Genomic DNA, 23,955 nt, shown 5'->3' on the forward strand with positions numbered 1-23,955 from the left:
CTACGTATAAAAGGGGGAAAAACATATTTTCTTTCTGGCTGATTTTTGTTACGTAGACACAGCTTTAATAGAGAAAGTCCAACGATGGGCTAGTAAAAGTAAACTGGAGATTTTATCGCTTTTGTAACACTGCTGAGAAATGAAGTAGGAAAAGAATAGAAAAGGAGGAAGAAAACTCAGTGATTTTTTCAAATGAATACTAGGCTTTATTGGCACACTACAGGGGAACCAGGATACGGTATCCTTCCCCACATAAATCACTCACTAGGGCGGATGCCGCTGATTGGAGACAGCTCCAGACAGGAGATTTCCCCATCTTAAACCTACTCGGTAAAATGTATCCCACCAGATACGCAGCTAAATGCCCGGGGAGCGGTCAAAAGTCCACCTTGTATCACACCGCATGGGAATTCCAACTTATAACAGCAATCTCCAAAGTCATCCAAGTGCGGAGCAATGGGGGGCACTGCTGGCCAGCGACCGCTGCGAAGACCAAGTTGGCCTCGTGCAGAGAGCACGCAGGGTAGCTGAGGCCGTTGGAGCCCTGGACAAAGGGCCCCACCCGTGCTCAACCCAGTCAAGAGCGTCCAAGAAGACTCTGACTGACTACAACAAAACATATTGCAGAGACCAATAAATGTTTTTGATGATGATGATGATGATGATGATGATGATGATGATGATGGTGGTGGTGGTGGTGGTGGTGGTGGTGGTGGTGGTGGTGGTGGTGGTGGTGGTGGTGGTGATGATGATGATGATGATGATGATGATGACGACGGCGACGACGACGACTTTGCGGAGGCATGGCGGTTTCATGAATGTGCTCTTTAGCAAAAATGAATATTCTCAAAATTAAGACTGACAAAAAGAGGATACTACGAGACAATATTTTGCACAATCTTAAATACGTCAGTGCAAGGAAACAAAGCGCATAAATCAGCTATCCAAAATTGAACGCTTCATAATTACGTATAGCTTTTAACTAAAGAAGTGAACATGTTATTATTTAGGCATTTATTCTTAAAAAACGCGGCTTTAGCCTGTGGATTGCCTCGTTCTACAACTGTTGGTTACTTCAAGTCATCACCTTCCTCTGAATTTCTGTTGTGTGGATGCCCACAGCTGTTTATTGCCACCTAATGTAGCTGCGCCAACGTCGCACACCTTGTTCGCGGCCAGACAGCAATGTCGCAATAGTCTGCGCTAGGAATCGTTCTAGAGCAATGACAGCGTGATCATTTCACGAAAAATGTCAAATATATGAACAGTGTATTTACAAAGCATTAATTGGCATACAAGATGAAAGCCAGTCCGCGCGACATCGGCAGAGTGTGTGTGTGTGTGTGTGTGTGTGTGTGTGTGTGTGTGTGTGTGTGTGTGTGTGTGTGTGTGTGTGTGTGTGTGTGTGTGTGTGTGTGTGTGTGTGTGTGTGTGTGTGTGTGTGTGTGTGTGTGTGTGTGTGTGTGTGTGTTTTATCTATAACTGACCGTGTTTTTTATCTATAATCGTTTTAACATTTGCACAACTATGAAACGAGGGAGCATGATTCGTAGCTGCCATCTCCAACGGTAAACATCTCCTTGAACATATACAGTTATAAAAAAAAACGGTTCGGAATTAAGTATAAAAAGAAAAAGAAAAGAAGAAAAACATCGAACTTCACCTACTAAGCCGAATGTTCAAACTTACAAAGCGCTTCGGTTCTTCCCTCCATTGGTCGGGTAAATATTGAATCAGGCTCTCAACAAGACCACAGATACAGAACACCGATCGATGCGACGTGGACGAGGTAAGATGACATCGCCATATTAAATCTGTAGCGAGACTGTTTTAACGAGGATTAGTGGTCTGGAAATCCAATCAGAGCCAGTCCGTACAGTAGGCGTTCAGTGTATGCCATACGGCTCGCTCGCGCGGAGGCCATTCACCCTTCTATATAGCGTAGTCCAATCCGGTTGATGCGTCGACGTGCCGCGGTGACGTCGTCTGGAGCAGCACACTGGTGCACCCACGAGTGGCACGCCGCGCACGTACGACCTCTGAAGTCCGGGAGCAAAGAAAGAAGGAGCCCCGCAGCAGAAAGCCATATGCTAGATTCTTCGTAAAGCTTGGCGTCCAGCTCGGGAACGGGAGGGTCCTGAGGAACCTTTAATGTAACGCCCACTGGCTGCGTTCTTTTTTCTTTAACAGTTTTTGTTTCTTTCTCTTTTTTTTTCCTGGCCCAAGACACTTTTACCTCAAGGGTCTGCGGCGCTGGATAGATGTAATCTCAGTGAGAGCCGTCTACCCCAGAATGATCTAATTGTCGCTACTCTCAGGGATGTTCTCCCTTCTTTTTCTTCTCCCATTTTTCTGTTGTTCTTCAGACGCGACTTGGGCCGCTGCTGTATTTCACATTCCTCTCGTTTCGTGCTCCACGGGAGAGAACAGGCAGCCCAACAATTTCGTCTTTTTCAGGCGCAGGTCAGAAGCTCTTTTATCTTTATTGACCCTAGCTATAACCACTGGCGTGATATCTCTACCGCTCAACTAACGCGTATATCTCTCATACAAAGGAAAACTGCACTATTCCTTCTTTCCATGCATATTATTAGATATAAACACCATCTTCCACCATCTATATTGATACGTGTACTTGTCTATCGGGTGACAGTGTTTCACCGTCTAACAAATGTTATCGCTCAGCGCAGGACGCGCCTGCATGTATCGAAAGTTTCTCGAATCTTATCGATGGTTCTATCGCTGTCCGTTATCACCGAGCCTTGTGTAATCTGATTGTATGCGCGACGCGAATTGTGTAGTACCTTCTGGAAGACACGCGGGCATACATCAGCGATCACCATGAAACATTCGGTGACTCATGTATAAAAGCCGACGCACTTGACCCACTGATCAGACTTTCGACGATCTCCGACTGTGTTCGCCGCTATCGTTGTGATTTAAGTGAAGCCTCTTTTTTGTGGGCACAGGTTCACCCAGTGCAAGTTTCGCCATTCACAGTATTGCTACTGTGTTCTTTACTGTCATTATACTAGGTGACATCTGGTGGAGGTGCGAGGTACCGATCTCTGTACCTCTCGGGGCCTCTGTTCAGTGATTTGACTACTTAAGCCGGTACGTTGTGGGATGACACCGCTGTATCCCGGCTACCTGGAGTAGGCTCCAGGCTTGGGAAATCAGTATCCCTCTTTGAGGTTCCTGTGATGCTGTCTGACACTCTGCGACTCTCCGTCTTTTTCTTCGTATTATTCTTCTTATCCTTTCCGTTTGGTCCCACAATAAACATTTTCTTTCGCTTTATTGGCACTGCCAGAGTAGAACACCTGCTGTAACTAGCTGGGTCGTCACCGCCACAATTTGCACAAAGTTCTCGCTGCACGCGCACGTTTCGAAGTCGTGCGGCCCTCCGCATCTCTTACTCACCACGGCAGCACTTGACCACTTGCTCATATATATAGCGCTGATACTTGAAGCATCGAGGTGATGTCTCAACGTAGTCAATGGTCTCGTGTCTTGTGAAGCCCAAGTTGTCTTCTCTGGACGATCCGTGTTTAGAGCGAACATTAAAACCACGATGTTGGTTCGCCTAGACTCCCATTCAGATTCAGTAGTTTGAACGCGTCGCGTAACTCTCTTTGCATGATAAACTCCTAGTGGTTTTATGTAGTCCAACAGGTCCTTGTTAGTGTACCACTTCGGCACTCCTAATAATAGAACTGTTTTGCAGGTAACCATTGGGCACTCGTGCTGAGATTGCAATCCCTGAGACTAACTAAGAAGGGCGCTTACGTGCTTTATTGTATGGACGCCTAAAAGCAGTGCCCCTTGAGCTGTGGATCGACTCCCAACTAGCGATGCGCAAAAAATTCTTTAGTCTGCGTAGACAGGGCAATGGGATTTACTTTTTCGGGTCAGATCCTTCTGTGACAGGTGTAAATATTACTGGAATTCCGACAGTCCTCTCTTTGTGGTGGCTCACAAGCATGAAGCCTTCATCGTCCAGATCTGTGATGTCAGCTATATCACAATCATCAATAAGCGCAGACTCGTCGTCTGCTTCCGTACCCTTATATAGCTTACATTGACGGTTGCTCTCAGAGTCAGTCGGCTGCCTATGGCCCGGTGTCAGGTCAGCTCTAGTCATGACGGAGCTTTCGCTGCTGTACCAGATCGGGCTCATCTGCAGGCTGCGATCGAAGCGGCGGGAGGCGAATACGCGGAAAACTTCCAAGCGACTGGCCTATCGAGGCATTTTGCGTGCACCTGTGGGCTGCTTTTACGCTCGGAAAAACACTTTTATGTAGCACGTATTGAGGAACAGAAAGCTGTATCGGGAGTTTTCATCTTTTCACACCTTTCATCTAAATATAATATTTGACAAGTTGATTAATTAATGAAGACTAATTATGTCATTAGGCGGAATGAAAAAAAAAATTTTTGAGTATCTTCAAGCGACGGCAAACAACATTGCCTTTGTTCTGCCCAGCTACGTGGCAGCTGCATATGTTTAAACTCTGGCTAAAGTAAGCTGGGACATCCTTTATATGCAATGAAGAGACTCCATGCTACGTGTTGTCTCGACGTTTATTCATTTGTTCTTCCTTTGCAGAAGTTCTTTATAGGCGAGGAGGAAAAATACCGTGGGAACGATCGTCTACTTTCACGCCGATTGCTTTGGACAGTTAAATGGACGGTAGCTTAGGCTCACGATCAGATCGATGTCGCATGTGTGACTGTCACGTGTACGATAGCTAACCATAAAAAGTTGGTTCCCACTACTGCTAAGCCTGATGCAGATGTGTGCGCTACAATGGCAAAATATTGCGCCAGGAGCTGCTGCTAGAGAATAATATCTCGCGTGGACAGATACCAGGCGTGTACGCCATGTCGCGTTTGTAGGACATCGCGTTGCAAGGCCGTACCTTGTGGCACAAGGTAGCCGAAAGGGAGCAGTTTTTGCGAGAGCAGTCGTTTTAAGACAGGTAGCTTCTGCTCGACAGCAGCACCTACTGCGGTCAGAGGCATATATTCCAACGAGAGATAAAGGTATTAAAAAAGTGAAAACTGTGTAAGAAGCAGTTGTGCCTGTATTTATCTACCCAAATTTTGCTTAGTATTCATCGAAAAATTTTTTTCTTTCTTCTCCATAGCTTCAGCTCATTCTTCGCCAACTCTACACAGAGGCTTTCGTTCTTCACTGCTACTTTATTTTTGGTCAGTTATGCGCTTTGTCTCAGCCCATTTGCTTTCCAATTTGTGTAACGGATCTGATATCACAGCTGTGACACATCTGTATCGCCGCGGTGTTTAATTTCACACACCCGAATCACCCCGTGATGTCCTGAAAAGGTCAATCACTCAAATTACATATTCGCTTACTGTAGCCCTGAAACTAAGAATTTTTAAAGCATATACCGTTCTTAGTTTGTTTGTAAACTGGCATGAAGTTTTGCATCTGCAGTCGCTCATAACGCACTCTTACCTGTGAAACCTCGCGAGAGAGAACATCCCAGTGACTATTAAAGGTGCGCCCAGAGCCCACCGTAGGACTTAGCGTTACAGAGCCCCGCTGCACGTCGTCCAACCGGAAACTGCGCCCAACAATTTGATCAAACTCTATTTCACTTTCCCCTTGACCTCTGCAAGTAGGAGGGAATTAACAATTACCGGTGAGATTCACTGATAATGTTCTTAACACGTGAATAAAGCCGAGTCGTCTAATGTGACGTGGTCCCGAGCAGCTCGTCGTCCTCGGCGGCGCAGAGCGTTTCCGATTACGATTCGTAGCTCGTAAAGGCGCGCTCTCAGTCGGTGGAAGTCCTCTGCTGGCTCGATTTGCTGCGTAGCGACAGGCCGAACACTCTGCCAACTCCTCGACTGCAGGGTCCTCCACGTGGCACAAACATGAAAGTCGCAGTCTCATCACGGCAATGGTTTCCATAGAAGTGCCACGACGCGCGATTAAGCGTGCGCACTTAGCACAATTGCGCGAAATAGGTTCTCTGCCCCGCCAGACCTGCCTCTCTGCCAAACAAAGCAGAGCCTCTGAGGACGGCACAGTTTCGCGTACTGTTCAGCGCAGAACGGAAGTGTACATTGCTCAGCAGACGGGCGCTATTATTACTCGGCATTCACGCCGGAAGCCAACTAGCGGTCAGCTCGCGCGACTGCACCAACACAAGTGCTCTCAAGTCAACACGACCACGCACCACGTTGAAGCTCTTAGCTGCAGCCGTTATACACGGAAGGATTACAGCGGCGTATGCTTGAAGCTCGAATAAAGGTTACTGTGCCAAAGCGTTACCCCCTCACACACCACGGCAGCTAACTTCATTAGCGCAGCTCATTGGCGACACGTACCTACGCATTTCGTTGACGGAAGCTCTGTTAAAAGCAGTAGAAAGAAAGAAAAACCTTAAAGTATAGACGAATCCCAGACAGTTGGTGACAAAGTAGAATGAGCTTAATTTATAAAGGTAAGGACGGAAAATATATAATTCACTCATATAGACCGCTCGCGCGCCATTACATCGGTAATATACAGGTTAGCAGTGCAGGCGATTAAATTAAAGGTGCAAGCATGGGAAGAGAATAATGACATATTGGGAGAACTTCAGAATGGCTTCAGAATCAGTAGGCGTCTGGATGATAACGTATTTGTCCTTACTTAGTGTATTGATGTAATCAAAGAAAGGAGACCGTTATATATGGCTTTTTACCGAAGCGTATGGCAACGTAAACCGCAACGCATTGTGAGATATTCTGGAAGGGGAATGCACAGGCGACGACTGTGTACAGGTTTTGAGAGAGGTTTAACCTAGAAGATATCGTTTGCGTCGAATGGGAAGGGATGAGGAGCGAAGAGAAATTAACATCGACGATATCAACAAAGAACTGAGAAAATGGTGCCCTCTATCCTCGCTGCTGTTTATGATGTACATGGTAAGATTGGAAACGGTGCTAGAGGGAATCAAAACCGGGTTTCATCTCTCATAGATACAGGCGGGTACAGTACTAAAGCAGCAGCTTCCAAGTTTGTTTTATGCGAACGACATCGTATTGCTAGCTAACACACAAAGTAATATTGAACGTCTGGCCAATTTCTGTGGACAGGAAGGCGAGAATTTAGGTCTGAAATTTAGCGTTAAGAAATCAGCTGTTATGGAATTCAATGAAAACAGCCAAAAGACAGTGATAATACAGGGCTAGGAAATACCTGGGGTAAAAGAATATAAATACCTTGTTGTATAGATAGACGAAGGCAGTAGATATACGGAAAAACAGTAAAAACAATTACAACAAAGTGGATGAGAAATGCGGCCATACTGAAACACAGAGGGGATAAAATAAGTACGACGGGCTGCGAGGCATGTCGAAAGGTGTAATGGTTCCAGGACTACACATTTGGAAATGCGGTTGTTTCCTTTAAGTCAGGGGTACAATCGGGACTCGATGGCAACCAAAGGTAAGTGGGACGCCTCGCATTGGGCGCTCACGGGAAGACTACAAATGGAGCTGTGCACGGTGGTATGGGTTGGACAATTTTTGAAGTGAGGGAAGCTCAGAGCAAAATTGATTATAAAGAACGACTGAGGAATATTGAAGAACGTAAATGGGCTGTGAGAGTGCGCCAGATATTTCTACAGGAGAAACATTTATTCACACTGGAGGAAAACAACTAGGCAGCTTACCAGCAAGTAAGCGACCGGTATGGTGAGCAACATGGCAACAAAGAACGTCAAGCGGAAAGCAAGAGAGACAGATGATCTTATGGGTGGCGGCAATGGAAAAGAAACCTGCTATGAGTAACTACTTAAGAAGAAAAAACGAAATCAGGAAAGAAACAATTTATGATAATTCGAAGGGAAGCTCATTACTTTTCGAAACGCGATTGGATGCCTTAGGACACGCACTTATAAAGCGAGACACAACAAGGAAGAAGAAGCATGTACTTGCTGCGGTAAAACTAGGGAAACGATGGAACATGTTTTAATAGAACGTGAAGATATCTGCCCAGCAGTCGATTTAGGCACGTCTGACCTCCTTGAAGCCCTCGTGCTCAGCGAGAGCAAGGAGAAAGATATGTCCGCTAGAGAGATTAGTAAAAGGCGATCGTAAGATTGGTGGAAGGAAAGTATGGAAACGACAAACAACGGATGCGTACAAAAACAAAGTTCATAATAGGGGTTTCCAAAGTTTTTATGATGGGAAGTCTTCGTGGGATGGTTTTTTTATTTTCTGCCTTTCTTCTTCTTTTTTTTAACAAAGGTGTGACATTATGCGATAAAATAACAATAGCTTGGTGACGAAACCTAGCGCCCCATTCCAAAGGGGAAGCTCATAGCATCCATCCATCCTCGACGATGCACGAGATGATGGCGACGGGAAACCGTCGGCATCAGTCATCGCCCAGTGAAATATTAGATTCGTAAAGAGCATTGGCACCGATGCCAGTGAAGTTACAAAGTTTGAGCCCTAATATTATTTTGCCATATTTATTGATTTAGGATAAAATGCATCTGCTGTGAATATATTGTTGAAGAGCGTTCTTTGAGCGGAGCAGAAACGAGCAAAACTTGGTTGAATAAATCAGTCAAGACCATGAAGCCTGGCGAGAACCTTGGCGTTTCGTTAACATAGTGTCTACCTAGCATGCCGAAGCAGAAATGCGGATCGGGATAATTTTGACTACCCGGGGTTGCTTGAAGTGCACCCATACAGGAGCTTTTTTTTTGCATTACGGCCGCGCTCGAACCCGTGACCTCAAGCTGCGCAGCTCCATAGCCGCTGGACTGGCGCGGCGGTTGGGTCGGTGGTGCGAGCCTGCAGAGACGCGCCCGGGTGCAATGCGCAATCGCTGCTGCGCATCGACTTTGAGCCGACCTCTGGTAAGCCCCAGCCAGAGCCATTTCAGCATAAAACTCGTACCACACGCTCAATTGGCTACCGTAATGCGCGATCAGTAAGGACCACGTGCTTCCTGATCGAAGAGCGAAGAGCGCGCACATCTTAAAACGGGTTCACTTAACTGAGCTAAAGCGTTCCGGTTCCATTATAGTAAAGGCGCCTGCGTAGCGTTCGCATACGTTGGAAGTCTGAGAGTGAGTAACAAAAATAATTACGTTTCAACAGTTTTAACTGCCGCATGGGCCTCGCCTCGAGAGCGCAGCTACATGCAACACAAGATGCGCGGCGCGCCTTATTACAGACTCGTATCTTGTGAGGAATGACACTGGCGTTCGCGTCCCGAAGGCGCGTGATGCAATTTGTCTCCATTCCTCGGGTGACAGCCGCTGATATACGGGGCCATAGCGGAACACCCTGCATATTTCTGCCTGCGCTAATGGAAAATACGGGATAAATTACTCATGCCCCTCCGGCTGCATGGCTGCACCAATGTAGTCTTCTAAGGGATGTAGGGTTGGGTGCTGAGGGGCTCCTCAGGCGCGAAGAGAGCGATGGGGTGCCCTGTCTACTACGACCTCGGCGACCATGTTGTCTGGTGTCTCTCCTACGCGTGACCGCAATGCGACTAGCGCTCAACATTTCCCCCGTTCAACGCCATTTCGCACACTTGTATTGCTTCGTAACCGTAGTATAATTTTAGAATATGCTGTTTAGAGTTTGGCGCGGCGCTTGCGCTAATCTATGAGATTCACTACTGTCTATAGGTTGATCTTTTATCTCCATGTACAAACCGGTAATCATTAAAAACCAAAAAATAGTCACCAGCTATGGCAACTTTGCACTCGTTGCGCGCCGGTATATATTTTATGGAGAGATTGCTAAGAGAAATTACCGACGACCAATCCATAATTTGTCGTCAGCCATTTCCAGAAAGCACACAACAAATGTTCCCATTCATTCATTCATTCATTCATATGGTTGTTCATTTGTTATTGTTATTAGGTGATCAATCAGTCTGATTGACTGATTAATTGATTATCCTGGGGCAACACACATTGCATGCAGCAAATGCGTGAATATAGATGCGCAAAGCACCGCCTAGTGATAACCACTGGCGATGCCGCTAGCGCTGCGCGCCTGAGCTACCGCCAGACTGGGCTCCCGCATCGTAAGTGTTTGCAAATGTCCGTGCTCATTTTCGGGCTGCGCCGCTTTGCTGCCAGTCTTGGTTACCACATTCGTGTGCACGCGTTATTATTCCACTAGGAATTATAGGAACCTCCGAGCAAATTTAGCCGTCGTCGCCGTTGTGAAGTTCCACATATTTAGGCGTATGCAGGCTATATTTCATTCAATAGGCGTACGGATGGACCTCCAGGTGTACGCGGCTCGGGGCTTCTCGGTAAGCGCTGAAAGCTTTTTAATTTTTCTTGCTTTTCTTTGTCACACACGTTTTTAAGTGCTGTTCAAATTTGTCGAAAATATATCGTGTACCTAGGCACGTTCATACCCGCCTGCGTGCGTGAGATTCAGGAAACGTGATTTTAGGACCATTGACAATTGACACTATACTTTATACAACCCATGGCGATCAGCAAAACGCGCCGATGGCGGATAAATCAAGGGATCTCTTAGGCATTTACGAAAAGATCTACGAGAAGGGCTTAGACATACACTACTGGCATACCTTGTGCATAATTTCTAGCGACAGCATCCGAAAATATAACGCGGACGAATTCTTAATATCTGTATATTCCACGATGACGTTGCAAACAAAATAGACAAGCTTTTCTCTTTGTACGTCTACATTCAAATAAATCTGCTCATACAGACCTCGCAAATGTATTCGGGGAACCTGATGCGCGAATAATACATGCTAACACTGTACACTCGATACCACTGCAAATGCTCAAGAATTTATCCATAGCAACTTACGGGTTGCGCTGCCGAAACGGGCTCTCTTTGACGACGGATAAATCGAGGGTTTTCTTATGCACGCACAGCCCTGTGGGCTGGACTTCTTAAGGTAGCCTGGCCACCCACAGGGATTACCTGACTGAGTTATGTCGGATGCTCGGTTACCATTGTCGGAAATTCGAACCCTCGTATGAAAAAAAGCTTTTTTTTTAGATCTGAGGATGGTGACCTCGAATTTCACCTTCTCCAGTGCACTACATTTCCAGGCTTGGAGTTGTGGATGACACCGGAGAAAATGCCGAGAGCTAGTGGGGTTATACTAATCCAGGCACAACCAAATTCGGAAGTCCCACTATAAGCTTATACAAAGACACCCCCTCACGAGAACATGAATTGGCCTCCCTGGTGCAGTATACGGCCACTACCTGCCAAATGACTCATTCGATCAACCAAAGGTCCTCAGTCCGCAGCAGCTGCGGAGCATCTGACCAAGGCAGCGGTCACACATGTAACACAGCAGAGGGTGCTAAGAATATCTGGACCCGGACAGGCCGCCAATGCAAACTGACCCTGTCAACCTTTAACACCCGAACTGTGTCGAGGGATGGTAGCTTAGCAGGACTCTTTGCGGAACTATCAGACTTTGTCTGAGATATCATCGGTTTTAGTAAGATTAGAAGAACTGGTGAGGCTTGTACAGTGCTGACTAACCGCCATGTCCTCTGCTATAGAGGTATCCTGGATAAGAAGCAATTCGGGGTAGGATTCCTAATCCATAAGGACATAGCAGGTAACATTGACGAATTCAAAAGCATTAATGAGAGGGTAGCAGTAGTCGTAATCAAACTTAATAAGAGCTATAGATTAAAGGTAGTACAAGCCTACGCTCAAACATCCAGTCACGATACTTATGTAGTAGATCAGTCTTATGAAGATGCTAAATTAGCAATGTGAAAAGTGCAAACTCAGTATGTTGTAGTCATGGGTGACTTCAATGCAAAAGGGGGGGGGGGGGGGGGGGGGGAAGCAGGCTAGTGAACAAGCTGTTGGCAATTACGGCCTCGATTCTAGGAACGCTACAGTAGAGATGCCGGTAGAATTCGCAGAAATAAGCTGCGAATAATGAACACCTTCTTCAGGAAGCGTAGCATAAGAAAGTGGACCTGGAAAAGTCCTAATGGAGACACAAGAAATGAAATTTATTTCATAATTTCTGCCGATACCAGCATAGTGCAGGATGTACAAATGTTAGGTAGGGTAAATCGCAGTGATCATAGGTTAGTGAGGGCTAGGATTCATCTCAATTTGAAGAGAGAAAGAGTAAAATTGATCAAGAAGAAACAGTAAGACCTAGGTGCGGTAAAGGTAAAAGCAGACAAATTCAGGCTGGTACTTGCAAACAAGTATGCAGCCTTAGAACAGAGAGATGAAGATGACATAGAGGTAATGAATGAAACCGTAACTAGGCTGGCTTCAGAAGCAGCAATTGAAGTGGGAGGTAAGGCACCAAGGCAACCAGTAGGCAAGTTATCCCAAGTAACAAAGGAGCTAATAAAGAAACGACAAAAAATGAAAGAGTCCAACTCAAGAGTTAGGATAGAATTCGCAGAACTGTCAAAACTGATCAACAGGGCGAAAGTAAGGGATATTCGAAATTATAACGTGAGGAAGACTGAGGAAGCCGTGAAAGATGGACGCAGCTTGAAATCAGTGAGAAGGAAACTTGGCATAGGACAAACCAAGATGTATGCAGTGAAAGATAAGCAGGGTAATATTATCAGCAATCGCGAAGGTATAGTAAAAGCAGTAAAAGAATTCTATACTGAGTTGTACAGTACCCAGAGGAGCCACGATACCTCCATTCGAAGCAGTAATGAACAGGTTGCAGAGAATGCTCCTGTAACTAGCGATGAGGTCAGAAGAGCCTTGCAAGACGTGAAACGGGGAAGAGCGCCAGGAGAAGATGGACTACCAGTCGATTTAATCAAAGATGGTGGAGACGTAATGCTTGAAAAACTAGCGGCCCTTTATACAAACTGTCTATCGACTTCAAGGGTCCCAGAGAACTGGAGGAATGCCAACATTATACTAATCTACAAAAAGGGAGACGTTAAAGAATTGAAAAATTATAGGCCCATTAGCTTACCTCCAGTATTATATAATATATTAACCAAGATAATCTACGAAAGAATAAGGGCAACACTGAACTGTAGTCAACCAAGGGAACAGGTAGGTTTCAGGAAGGGATACTCTACAATAGATCAAATCCATATCATCAATCAGGTAATCGAGAAATCTGCAGAGTACAATCAGCCTCTCAATATGGCTTTCATGGATTACGAAAAGACATTTCATTCAGTCGAGATACCAGTAGTCATAGAGGCATCATGTAAGCAAGGAGTGCAGGACACTTACGTAAATATCTTGGAAAATATGTATAGAGATTCCACAGCTACCTTAATTCTCCACAGGAAAAGTAGGAAGATACCTAAAACGAAAGGGGTACTTGGAGGAAGTATTCAAGCTATTAAACTGGGAAGGCTTAGGAGTAAGGATCAATGGCGAATATCTCAGCAACCTTCGATTTGCAGATGACATTGTCCTTCCTGTTCAGCAACACTGGGAACGAGTTACAAGAAATGATTGAGGGGCGTGGCAGAGAGAGTATAATAGTGGAGTTGAAGATTAATCTGCAGAAGACAAAGATAATGATCAGTAGCTGGGCAAGGGAACAAGAGATCAGGATCGCCAGTCAGCCTCTAGTCGGCGAAGGAGCACGTTCACCTTGGTCAATTACTCACAGGGGACCCCGATCATGAGAAGGAAATTTACAGAAGAAAAAAGATGGGTTGGAGCGCATTCAGCAGACATCGTCAGATCCTGACTGGAAGCTTTCCATTATCATTAAAAAGAAAGGTGTACAATCAATGCATTCTATGGGTGCTGACATATGCGGCAGAAACTTGGAGACTGACAAACACGCTCGAAAACAAGTTAAGGACCGCGCAAAGAGCGATGGAACGAAGAGTGTTAGGCATAACGTTAAGCGACAGGAAGAGAGCGGTGTGGATCATATAGAGCAATCAGGGATGACCGATATTCTAATTGACATTAAGAGAAGGAAATAGAGCTGCGAAGGTCATGTAATGCGTAGGTGAGATAACCGGTGAACCATTAGGGTCACATAATGGGTGCCAAGAGAAGGGAAGCGCAATCGAAGACGGCAGAAGACCAGGTGGGGTGATGAAATTAGGAAATTCGCGGGCGCTAGCTGGAATCGGTTGGCGAACGACATGGGTAATTGGAGATCGCAGGGAGAGGCCTTCGTCCTGCAGCGGACATCAAATAAGATGATGATGATTATGATGATTATGATGACTATGATGTCATGTCATGTTACATGCCATGCGGTATATGTGGGCTACATTGCCACACCATTCTGTCACTAAAGTTGCCCACACCAGGTCTTACAATCTTGACAAAACTCCTCAGAATTTCGATAATCGCAGCGCATAAACAAATTTCATGAAGCAAACACCGACGGCGCATGCCTTTCACCTTAAGTTTTCTCAGAATGAAATATCAAAAGCGCGAAACAATAACAAAGCTGAAACCTGCAAATTATGCAACTTTATTGGCGCTGCTGCCCACTACCTCCGGGATAGGCCCAGAGAAGAGGTTTTGAACATACCCGACACGAAGAAGTGGTGGTAAAGTAGCTAAGAAAGACGTTGGCTTTAATTATTACACATACATTAAATTGCCCGATGGCAGGATTCAGACAGAGGACCGCTAGCACAACAGCTCGTTTTTACTTAGCTTACGTTTACTTCAATTCATGCTGCCACTACCGCTACGAATCGTATGCTTCGTCTAATATTCTAACATGTTGCTATCGCATTCATTGCTTCCACCTTATGGCTAAACTGCGATTTTTTTTTACTTGTGACATACTCACAATAACTAAACAGATGGGCGCAGTATATGCGTATAACTATACGCTTTATACAGTAGCTCTGCAACGAGATATCACCGAGAAAATTGTTGTGTAGAATCCTGTGATTAGCAAATGTATTACGCAACCTGAGACAGGCCAGCCAGTCCAGTTATTAGCACGAAAGCGCATATACAGTGTGGCTGATCAACTGCAGTTTTGACAGCGTTTAATTTCTCGCCGTTTGCTCATTATTTCAGCTGTTTTTATTTAGAAGTAACAAGTACTGCGAACATTGTGACCAAGATGACGCTTCCCCGCGCTCTTTCGTACAGCAGCTGTGCGGCGGTGCCTTCGCGCGACAACGCGCGATACGCGTTAACTCACGCCTGCCCTCTCAGCATTGCCCTGGGGTTCTGGTCGCCCATTTACAGGCGGTCTGAACTCTCACCTTCATTGCGAGTGCGCGGCGCAGTGCACATCATGCGTCTAAGTTTGCTCTGATATTACGCAGTTCACGAAGGATCCGATATGCGCCAGTAAAATTGCCTAGCAGTTGTTGCCGCGACCGTAACGAAGCTGTATTATTATTTGTTTTTTGGACACAACAATCACGGTAATACGCGTGGTGCGTAGTTGCACAGCGACTGTCGACAACAATAAAAACCAACAAACAGGGCAAGTCCATTCTACCTTCCTGACGGTAGCGTCTTACAAAGCATTATAACTGCTACTTCGGCGGAAATATTATTGGCACAAGGAAATACAACAGGAAAACAAAAAGATAAATCAAATACAATAAGAAGCAAGTGCACGAGCTGATAATAAAAAGAAATAAAGATACGTCTATACGTATACACAGGGCGCCGTGGTCTACAAAATTCGACCACAGCAGAGGAAATGAACGATAGCGCAGCGTTATGTAATAACTTAATTCAAAACTTACGAATTGCACCCTTAGACAACGCTCTATCGCTATAGAGTTGGCTCTAAAGCGATATACCGAACAATATTTCGTGCAGTGTTCGAGGTGGAACAGTTGCAGGTGCACTGCGGCGCGAGACATCAAGCGCTGCCTACATGTACCGTGCCGCACCCGCTGCACGACGCAGTGCAGCTGCGATTTGCGTCGCGCTCGCTGTGGCGAATGTCCGGCGTTGAAACACGAGACCGTCTGACCGCTTAATGAGTAGAGCTACGTCGGCAAGAGCATTGCGGACGTTGAAGCTCCGTGGATGAAAGGAGAATTAATTAATTATTCATTCAACGAATCAATCGACGAAAGCTTGTCCACCGTGTGGAGGGTGTACAGTTAAGAAGCACGAAAGTTAGTTGCCTCTTTTTGCAAATGCTATAGCTCGCGAAGCTCGGGAGAATGCTAATGCGAATCGAATAGTCGGCGTAAGCAGAGGTCGCGACACGCCGTCGAGGATTGTCTGAATGCCTAAGCGTTGCCGACTAAACGATGGAGAGAAAAAGGGAACAGTCCCACAGGTAACGGCACCACCCACCGTGAAAAGGAATAAGCAGCTGACTAAAAAAATAAAAAGCCAAGAATCGCAGTGTAAAAACAAAGCACATAAAAACAGAAACGTAGGAAAGATAAAGAAAAAGAAAAATTGATGGAGCAGTAAAAATCACGAAAAAAATGTCTACGAGTGTATTCGCCATCGCCCAAAGAAATTCGTCCTGCTTGCTTGTGTTCACGCTGCAAACAAAGCAATGCAGCTTTTGCAGTTGCTTTAGTGAAGGGCTACGCCCCTTGTATTGCAGCAATGTCTTACATCAGGCTTTTCTTGTCCGCGAACGCTAGCGCCTGTATGTGCAGAGTACAAAACGTTCGGACAAAGCGTCGGCAATGTTAGGGAGAGTATGAACAAAAAAAGCATTGAATAGCTTAAAAAGACGTTAAAGCAATTCCATCGAGACGTAAGGACATCCGGTCTTCTTCGGGGCTTATCGGAGTTACTCATCACTTCAATGGGAAGTCGGCTTTTCTAAGTTGTCATAAGGAGAAAAAAAAGCAGCATTCTCGCATGCGAAAAGTATGTATTGTAAAGTTAAAAAATAGTCTGGCGCAAGAATCGAATCGAAACGCAGGAAATTATTACTTTTTTTTTAATGATGAAGCAGTGGGGGAGAAGGGAAGCACAAGTGAGGTAAGCGACGCCTTTTAAAGAGTCTTCTGTCAGAGGATTTTATTTAGATACGTCGCTCGGCTGACATTACGTGTGCCAAAGTAATTTTTACTTTAGTTAAATTCCACAGTTGCAGTAGAATAACACCGCTGCATACAAACCTGACGCATCAAGAGATCCTTGCAAGCCCGGCCATATTCGCTAGCGCCGAGAAGCTGAATGTGGCTTCATCGGTAATGAAGTGCACCACTCATGCCTAAGAAGACAACCATTTGCTACGGTCGGTTTACGGGCGAACCGTCACGCACATCAGAAACAGATCAATGCGCCACCCGTTCTTATATTTTTGTCAACCTGCGGAAGCATCGCATGGAAAACAGTGAAGGCAAGTGAAGCAATAACTAAGCACGAGAATTCATCACTCAGAAAAATTGCAACGTACCATCCATTACAGGCGCAACTATTATTATTATTATTATTATTATTATTATTATTATTATTATTATTATTATTATTATTATTATTATTATTATTATTATTATCGTAAATAAACACCATACAGAAAGAAAAAGAATTGGGCTAGCAATTGCCTCCTGAGAAGGACACCACGCCCATTCGCTCCAAGGAGAAAAATGAGAAAAAGAAGGCACACTGCTGCCCATTAAATGCACAATATACAATGGAAAAAAATGCTTGAAACGATGCGGACTCCAAGGACACAACTGTCTTCATAAGCGTGTTATCTTCTGTCGCCTGTTCAATTTACATACACATTACCGATCTCACCAATAAAACCGCATAAATGCTCGCACGATTCTTTTATTTCTCTCACAAGGCTGGACTTGTACTTGCACTGCTCAGGATGTTTCTCTAATCACATCGGAGCCACCGGCCAAATCCAATACTCCCCTATGCCCACTGGCATACACAGCGCGAGGTGCAGCCTCATTTGTGTTATAGTATGTGTGGAGACAGGAAAGGCAACGCTAGCGAGTACGCTGACCGCCACGACTTGAGGCGCAACGTATGCGCCGGGCATGTGACAAGCGGCTGCAAGCCTCTGCACATTGATGGCACGGCTGACGTGTCAGCACGACGGGGATGCCAACACATCAGCTTCCATCAGAGACCGCGTTGAAAACGAGCCAACAGTGCGAACAGCGGGGGAGATGGCGCGCAGCCGTTCGCGAATTCCACAAACGGCGTTCTAGACAGAAGCAAGGAGTCTGTAATGAATAACATCAGTTTCTCAACCTGGAAAGAACAAGAGAGAAATGTACGACATAGAGCTAAACAAAGAAAACAACGGTAACAGCTTCGCGCATTCCTCTGCTTGCGAAAAGAAGCGTGTTATCCAGACAACGCCGCAACGGAACAGGCAATGCCCGATAACGCGGCCAACTGGGACGCTCGTTAAGTCTTTCAGGACGCACAAGAAATGCTAAACAATTGTTCGACAGCGATACGAAAATTACCGGGCTATCTCATTACATAGGCTACAGAGCGCAAGCACGATATGCTTCCTTGCCCACGCATGCTTGCACGCAGTGCATAGTGGTTGCGCCTTTCTGGTGCCAGATGGCGCAAGCGCAACTGGAGGTTGCTTTTCAATTTTTTGGCAGTCCTTCAGATGCGAAGTCGCTTGACGAGCGCCGCTTCACTCATGTATCCTGGAGTAGACACCTAAGCAGGACGTATTGTTCTTCGGCCGCTGCGGAGTGTTGCCAACGAGCGCAATGAAAACTCCAGATAAGAGGCGGCGCTGCCCTGCTCTGAAGAGCGCAGTGTCCATGAAACGATAAACGCGGACGCACTTAACCTAAGGCATTGCATTTCAATGACAGTGCAGGAAACGTAAGTGTACCTACAGTGGAAAATAGCAAGACACGGCGGTAAGACTGATGGCACACAAGGCAGGAGCGCGCGATATTTTTCTTTCTAACTTTGAATACTTCAACTTAGCGCACAAAAGCACCCCAAAAGTAAAACCCCCTAAAGAGATATAAACGAAGAGAATTCGTGGCACCGCTATGTTTAAAAACCGAGGACGTTCCCGTTGTAGAAATGGTGAAGGACCAAGCACTGCCAGAAGCGTGAATTATACCTATTTAAAGGGCGAATATGTTCACAGGAAGACCAGCAACACTGAAATAACAACTACAGAGGAGAACGGGTCACATAGAACTTGTAGTTGGAGTAGTTAATGTATTATTGCTTGCAATAAGCTTAGCGCGAAGACAACGAGCACGAATGAAAAAGACACACAATGACTATGCGTCTTCGCAAACTATTAATCTAGTTCCACATAAGTTCCACTGAGTAGGTGAAACAGTTTTGCAAAAATGTTCCACTTAGCGGAGCTAACATGGGACGAAATTAAGAGTTTTCTATTAGCAGTAGCAAGAAACTCCGCCGGTGGAATGGCCGACGCTCAAGGACCTTCCCTCCAAGTAGATTCCACTCAGAAAGTAGAATATCTTTTTTTTAGTGGACTTTCTCTTCCTTTAATCTTTCCGTCCCCCTTTCCCTTTCCCCAGTGTATGGTAGCTAACCGGACTCAGTCCTGGTTAACCTCCCTACCTTTCATTTATCATTTGCTCTCTTTCTCTTTTTTACAGAAATCTCTCACTTACTTAATGGAACTTATTGGAACAAGATTAAGAGCGTACAAATATACACGGTCTGTTTGTGTCTTTTTGTGATCGCTTGCTTCGTGCTAAACCTATTGTGAACGAATATGGGTCAAGTTTGTCTGCTATTCTTACGTGTCTCACCGTACATTCCAGTGTAATCGCTGATGCTCGCGCACATTCGAGAATTGACAACACCATTCGCATCGCGCGCGTAATCTCATCAGGCCAGTCTCTTTCGCTGTAGAATCGGCGACAACATTAAAGAAATTTCGGGCCCGTCTTGAGCCGCGGGATAACAATGATAGCCCAGCGTAAAACGGTCACGAGCAAAAAAAAAAAAAAACAATGTACGTGTGACAATATCGCCACCACCTCCATCATCATCATCATCACGACGTCGAGGCGGTGGGCCGAGTAGACGAACAGTTAACGATACGATTGAGTGATTTTATATTTTCTCGCATGATGAAACAAAAGAGTGCATGATCATATTGAGGGCAAGGACGAAGTGTCCCTCGAATACTGAAAATAAAGTCGAGAAAAAGGCCTTTGTTATGTCTTTCAACGATGAAAGAAATGAGAAGCGTTAAGCACTGAATATTCGAAATAATTTCCTCATTACTGCTGACCAATCCCGTTAATTTCACCTACTTTAATGTCTATCTGAATAAGAATGATAAATTACGAATAATTGTGCGTGAAGTACTATCACATAAAAAGCGTATTTAACGCTCAAACGCTTGTACTTGAGTCCCTTAATACGCCGAAAGAGAGGGAGAGAGAAACATTTAGTGATAAGAAAGGTGGAAAGGTTAGCCGCAGAAGCTTGTCTCTAGCCTGCTACTCTTCAACTGGAACGAAGGGTGAGGCAAAGACAGTAAAAGAAATAGGGGGAAATGAGGTGACGATGCAATACTAGTAGTCAGTACAATGTACGGTACGCACATCGTATACAGCTATTACAGATACACGACACATGCTCTCTTCAGCCTATTGCAGACTAATACAAGGTGTTATGACGTCCGCAAGCCCATACGTGATGGTGCCTACACATGACCACATTAGAGGTGTATAATTGCTACTGCGAAGCAGCACTGCACCAAACACAGGCGCGAGAGCTTCAAACATTTAAACCGTTATCGTGCTACTGGTGTTTTGACGCCACCGAGCCAGATTCGCAAGACACTAATCAACTTCATGTATATAACCTTGATTTGCTCATCTGATGATGAAGATTCAGTGTGGTGGTGCAGCGGCTGCGCTTCTCCACATTAGTAATATCCTGTGACGGCGTGGAACGCATACACAGCGCAGAATCTCCGTCGGCCAATCTTGAATTAGCTGAAGGTGGCTCCCGTGACGGCAAAGAAGCCATGCAAGTTTACTTACCAGTCGGCTCTACTTGATGACGCAGTTGCTTTCAGTGCAAGCCGAACACAACCTGAAAGAAGTGAAACACGCTATTACAAAAACATTCGCAACAACTTACGCAATGCAACTATTAAAAAAAGAAGTGAACTTCAAGATAATTTGACGCTGCTGATGCAGGGATGCAACGGAGCCCGGGTTACCAGAAATACGAGCAGAAAAAGCCGCTCGTTTTCATAATCAGAGTTCCTCCACGTGATAACTTGATCACAGATTATTTACTCTTATGTATTTTTCGCGCCAAGTAAATTAGGTTCGCCATACCAGATGAAAGGAAATCAGGAAAGATGCAACAGCGCCGTCGTTGCGCAACACCTGAACGCTGCCAGTTTCGCAAGGCTTCGCTTCGGCAGAAATGAAATACCGCAGTACACTCCGTCATCGATTATAGAGCCTTCATAAAACTTACACAAACCAGACAGCACCTATCTATAACTGACTGCAAGCTAAGCTGCAAAGCACTGGCGTCCGCAGAGCTCGAGCCTCCTGAAGAACGCTGACTATAATCCGCAGCGTCCAAAGCCTTACAATACAAGCAGATTTTCCAAAACTATCGCCAATTCATCTATCTTCCTCATATTCACGTGTACAATGAACTATGTTGTTTTTCAAGATTGTTCTTCCTTTTACGGCCTTCATATTTTCAGGAAAATTATATACATCTGATCACAAAATGGGGTAAACTATTTTCCTGTACTATTTAATGGGCATCTTCGGCCAAATAAAAACGTCATGACATATTAGCTTTTAACAGGACACAAGACAAGGATGCAGACACAAGTGAACACACCTATGTCTGCATCCTTGTTTTTTTTAACAAAAAATAAAATACATTAAATTTGTTTCTTGAAGGAGAATGAATAAAGTTTTTTCAGAGGCAAATGGGCCGGTGGATCAAAGGCTCTGACTTTACACTCCACTGAGGGCGGACAGGGAGAGAAAGAATGGGAGACGAGAAGTGGTAACAGCGTTACACACACACTGCACGATTCAATATGTGCGCACCGTCTCCAGTAATACTGAGCCAAACAAAAAGTACACATGTGAACCCTGCACACCGTGTGCGCAAAGCCTGGCAAGGCACGCGCACACGAACTGTCGCAGGCGCGATCGCAGCCCACGCTGCGGGGACAGGCACGACAACGCGCTCTCGGCTAAGGGCACAGAGAGAGGGAGAGAGAGATACAAGGAAGGCAGGGATGCTAACCCACTCGAGAGTCCGGTTGGCTACCTTACGCTGGTGGAAGGGAGAAGGGGAACAGAGAGAAGGTATATAGGGACGTGCAGGGACAGTACTTGAGTCAAAGCCGCTCGCACAAACCAGACGATCTCAGAAAGCACAAAAGTGCATTCAGTGTACAAATGCGGCTGAAATCGGGGGTAGGGTGCCCCAGCTTTTAATGCGAAGAATTCTCGGAGTCTAGCCATTTTCTGGTTGGCGAGACTATCTGGCGGTTTTCTTAGCCGAACCCAGTGATTATGCAGTCTAAAATTATGTGCCACTGTGGCGACAGGGTATGTTCCACTGCGTATGTATCCCTGGGCCGGCCACTGGGTATGTACCATTAGATTTAGGTTTACTTTCAATCTTTTATTATTATTATTATTATTATTATTATTATTATTATTATTATTATTATTATTAAGAGATGCTGTCACCTTTGTTCGGCGCCAGTTACTCCTTTTCACAAAGGAATTTGAAAAAGAATTATAATAACGAAATAACAACACAAACATCATTCACATAAGTACACTAACGCCATACTAAAACTGAAAGACAACTAATGTACACAGCAACACAAAGTCCAGTCACATATGTGCACTAATGTAAAAACAAAGTACGGCCACTTAGCTAGACTAAAATCAGAGCACGTAAGAAATCACGGATTAAATTCATATGGAGGTACATATTGTCATTACAAACATACCGTGGTCATCATTACTGGCGCAGCACTGAATGACATCCCTGAGGCACGTGTACGAGAAATGAACGTACTATTTTCACTCGAAGAGCTCGACACTACGCTGGCGACCTGCCGGCGTTCTTCATCACCGGGACCAGAGGGCACCATGTACGCTGCCCTATGCCACCTTGGACATGACGCACGTGGTGAGCTGCTCAACTACTACAATGAGTCGGCAGAACGGCGCCGTTCCTAAGCAATGGAAATCGAGCTGCTTGATCGCCATTCTGAAACCTGGAAACTCTCCGCTTCATCTATCATCATATCTTCCTATTGCACTTTCGAGCTGTGTCGTCAAAGTGATGGAAACAATCATTCTTGCTCGTTTGGAATGGTACCTAAAGCGATTCAACATCTATGCAGACGCCATGGCGGGCTTTCGTCGAGGTGGCTCGTCCATCGACAACGTCATTGACATGGTAACCTGGGTCCAAGAACAAAAAAGCCTCAAGCGCCTATCAGTGGAACTTTTTCTAGATATCAAAGGAGCATACGACAACGTCGCCCCATGAGGCCATACTGAACTGACTTGACGCTGTGGGCGGTGGTGGCCGGATGCATCAATTGATTCGGGGCTATTTGACTGAAAATTGCATTTTATTACAGATCGAAGACGGCCCAACTGCGGAACATTACATCTGCCGTGGTGTGCCGCAGGGTGGAGTGTTGAGCCCCATATTGTTCAACCTCGTCCTGGTAGGACTAGCGAAGTATCGGAATGTCCGAGAGCCCATGTGCGACTCCTGTAGGTGCGAGGAAACCATCAAGCCTCTATTGTGTACTTGCCCTCGCTACGACGTACAACGCTCCTCTATGAGGACGGCTTTCAACAGATTGGACTCAAGACCGTTCTCCGAGTCAAAGATGCCCCGGCCGTGGCCACATCCGTCCTGACAGGAAAAGCGATTCGTGCACTATAGTACACTACTTGAAGTGTACCGGCTGAAGAGACCGTTTATAGTGTCCCTGTGCATCCTCCCACACGCACTCAGTGCTCACTCTCTCCCTCTTTTCCTCTTTATATTCCCCTTTCC

General features: G+C 45.5%; 1 protein-coding gene across 5 annotated transcripts in view; it reads right to left on the reverse strand.

The window, feature by feature from the left end:
- Dgk (diacyl glycerol kinase 1) overlaps window positions 1-23,955 on the reverse strand; it is a 650,907-nt gene that overhangs the window by 500,707 nt on the left and 126,245 nt on the right. For all 5 annotated transcript variants that reach the window (XM_075691755.1, XM_075691752.1, XM_075691754.1 and 2 more), the window contains exon 2: window positions 20,919-20,970. The gene's annotated coding sequence lies outside the window, so the exon portion shown is untranslated. The remainder of the gene's footprint in view (window positions 1-20,918; window positions 20,971-23,955) is intronic.

The sequence above is a fragment of the Dermacentor variabilis genome, chromosome 5, assembly GCF_050947875.1.
Source record: "Dermacentor variabilis isolate Ectoservices chromosome 5, ASM5094787v1, whole genome shotgun sequence".
NCBI lineage: Eukaryota > Metazoa > Arthropoda > Arachnida > Ixodida > Ixodidae > Dermacentor > Dermacentor variabilis.